Genomic DNA, 3664 nt, shown 5'->3' on the forward strand with positions numbered 1-3664 from the left:
GGGGGGTGTTACTCTCTTTCTGTCTCTCTGTATCTCTAGCTAGCACATGCACCCTATAGCAAATATCTCTCTCAAAAAAAGGTAAGAATTTTAAATGTCAATATTTACAATATGCCAGAAATTACATCATCTATGACTAAATACAAAAATTTAGATATTTGAAATTTAGAAGCATAATTAACCCTTGGGAATGCTGGGAGGGTACAGAGTTTCTCAAACTTGTCTTCTAGACACCACAGCAAACAGATCTACCCTGGCTGGTCAATAGTTATAGAACACCTGCAGATGCCCAGGTTATTAATGTGCTGTCCAGAGTGTTAATGTCCAGGGCTCCATCAGTTAGAGCCCCAGGGTAGGTAGCACTGAGGAGGTCCCAATTCCTGAGATGGACCAGGTAGCCTTCAGGAAGATCCCAGCACAGGAAGTACAAGGACTGCATCTGACATGGACACTTTGAGCCAGGCTCCCTTTCGCACCAGTTCTTGCCAAGACGATGGTTCAGAGGTGCAGATTATCTGTACGCATGTATTACTAATGTAACGTACTTGTCTTGCCACTTAAATTCTTACATTTGTGGGGTAAATTTGCCCAGTGTTATCACTTCCTTCCACTTATTTCCTTCTGAAGTCCATCTATGACAATGGCTTGAAGACATGTAGATTGGAAAGGCTTCACAGAGGAAGGGACAGAATTAAATTTGTGCCCAGATAGCAACTTAGGAGAAGAACAGCAAATTACTCACCACAAAACACACACAGACACACACGCACGCACGCGCACACACACATTACATGCACAATTCTGATGCTAACCACCTAGAATTAGTGCAGGCTTCACAAGTTCAGGGCACAGTCTCCCACAAGATTGCCTTCCCTTCAGACACCAGCTTCCAGTGTGGTGATGGCCCAGGCTACCCCCATGTGAATGAGTGACATGTCTGACAAGTCCCAAAGCTCCCACAACCTCTTATGAGTGATAACTTGCTAGAATGACTCACGGAACTCTGGAAAACACAGTCCTGATAACTACAGTGTTATTACAGGGGATGAAACTCCAGAACAGCCAAATGAAGAGACACACAGGATCAGGCCTGGAAAGTCCCGCACTCAGAGCTTCTGGGCCCTGAGGCCTCTTCACTGTTATGGCACAGCAATGTGCCAACCAGAAACCTCACCTGAGTGTTAGGCACATAGAGCTTTTATTGTTTTTAGATAAGCTATGATTAAATCAATGGTTACACAATTGAACTCACTTTCCAGCCCCCTCTCCTCCATGGAGGTTGGGCTGATAAAACTTGGCTCAAAGCCCCAAATCTCTAATCACCTGATTGGTCTTTCTGGTCTAAGCAGTCATTTCCTTAGCATGTGTTCAAGAGGGGCCCATTGGGCCCACCATGAATGATGAAGACATTCCTCCTACTCAAAAATTTACAGGTTGTAACAAAGATTAGAAAATTCGGTGGGCCAATGTAACTCTCTGCATCTGGCCTCTTTCCTCTCTTAGAAAGTGAATAATAGACCTTTTATATCCACTTAAAGGAAAAGATTAGTGGATATAATCAGCAGATGGCATAATGGTTATGTTGCTGAACTACCGTAGTTAACCATGGTTCGAGTCCTGGACCCAGTGGCTTAAAACTCACACCAGGCATGTGTGTTTGTGTGAGCCCAAGATCCCAAGAGGAGAATGTAGAAGAGGGGATTCTGGTGTGGCCATCCCCCCCACCCCCGGGGAGGGGTGATTTCTCACATTCTGTCTCTCTGTCTCTCTGGGAAGTGCACATACCCTATAGCAAAAATCTCTCTTAAAAATAGTAGCAAATTATTTATTATCCAGCACTGCCTTTAAAACCTTTCATTGTTTCTCATTACCTTCAGGATCTATATCAACATGGTCTATGTGGTCCCACATGATTATTTTTTGATCCTTCTTAATCAGTCTTATTTCCCCTTTTACTCCTTGTCACAGACACACTGGACTTGTTTCACTTCAAAAACATTAGCCTCCTATCTGCCAAACAGCCCTTTCCATATAATAGTTTATTTTCTTGACAATCTCTACCCTCAACTTTCTTAATAAATACCACAGATATTGTATAAAATAAAATAAAATAAATAAAATAAATACCCAGATACTAATATCTTAGCCCAAATATTACTTCTAAAAGTCTCTCCACCTCTCCTATGTCTCAGAATAGCTCTCAGGTATCCCCATTGCAAGGTTTTATAAAATCCTTACTTTTTCATCATATCACTTCAGTAATTTATTAAATGCTTAAGTGTGTAATGAGTTGTCTACTGTTTAGGGGATAAACAATAGGAGATCCTCTATTGGAACGGAAATTCATTAAGGTCAGATACTATAATATATGATCAGGCTTAATACAATACCTGGTATATGATACTTTCTTGATATATAATTGTTGAGTGAAAGAATGAAATCAGCAAGTGAATAAATGCTGATTTTAAGCATTGTTAAGGACCCCCATCTTTTCAATAGTGAAAACTCCCTAGATCTGCATTATCGGTCTCAAACTTTTCACGATTTGTATATGGGGACTATGCAATTGTTTTTTAACCCCAGCAGGGTGCCTGACACATTATTGCCAAGTTACTACCGCCATTTCTTTTCAGATCATCAGCCCCAAATCTTACTCTTTTTTACTCCCCAGGGAGTGAGGTTGTCCTTGACCCTGAAGACTGTCAGTTGCTTTATTTTTCTCATTTTCTCTTGTCCCCAGTGAATCAGGGTCTACTTAGAGCCCATAAATAAAATTTAAGTCTGCCATATACAATCGTTTAATTAGCAGCAAGTGTCAAATATGTAAAGATTTGATTTCTCTAAAACCCTTAATTATGTCAACTAATAATCTTAGTTGTTCTCAATTCTGGTTACATATTAGAATTACTTGGCGATACCTTCAAAATTTGTTTGTGTCTTGTTAAAGGCAAATTTCTGTTTGATGAAATCCATGGAGAAAAAGGTTCCACATGGCTCCTGTGAACTAGGTATTTCAGGGCACACGAGAAATGAAGATTTTCTACTGATAATTCAGCTTCCAGCAAACAAGCTAGCGCAATCACAACAGAACGGCAAAGAGATTCTAGATCACCTCCATCTGCTTGCTCCTGAACATTCAGACTGAACTTCAAGAATTTGAAAGAAACACACCATCCATCAGATGACAAGAAATCACTGCCAGATAACAAGAAATATGGGAAAGCAAGAAAATATCTTCTCCTCCAAGGGAAAAGTGTAACTCTTCTTCATCCACAAGCAGTTCGGTGAAAATCATGGAAATGTCTGATAAGGAATTTAGAGCATTCATAATGTCGAAGCTAACAGAGATGGAAGAGAAGAGAGATAATGAACTGCTAAAGAGGAGAAAGAAGTTGATGAGTTCCAGGAGATGAGGAAATTCTTGCAAGATCTAAAAGAGGAATTACACACTTTACAAAAGACTCAAAAGAAATTGTCAGAGATGAAGCCTATAATACAGGAAGTCAAAATCTCCCTTGAAAGTATTAAAAGCAGACTAGATCATTCAGAAAATAGAATCTCAGATGTAGAAGAAAAAATGGCTGGACCAGAAAAATCCACCATGAAGACTGAGAAAATGGCCCCAAAATTTGAGAATAATATATGAGAAGTACTAGATACCATC

General features: G+C 39.9%; 1 pseudogene; it reads right to left on the reverse strand.

The window, feature by feature from the left end:
- The window catches only part of LOC102483528 (protein N-terminal asparagine amidohydrolase pseudogene), a 4775-nt pseudogene extending 1802 nt beyond the window's left edge, over positions 1-2973 (reverse strand).
- Positions 2974-3664: the final 691 nt, after the last annotated feature.

Source organism: Tupaia chinensis, unplaced genomic scaffold, assembly GCF_000334495.1.
Source record: "Tupaia chinensis unplaced genomic scaffold, TupChi_1.0 Scaffold147554_1, whole genome shotgun sequence".
NCBI classification, from domain to species: domain Eukaryota; kingdom Metazoa; phylum Chordata; class Mammalia; order Scandentia; family Tupaiidae; genus Tupaia; species Tupaia belangeri.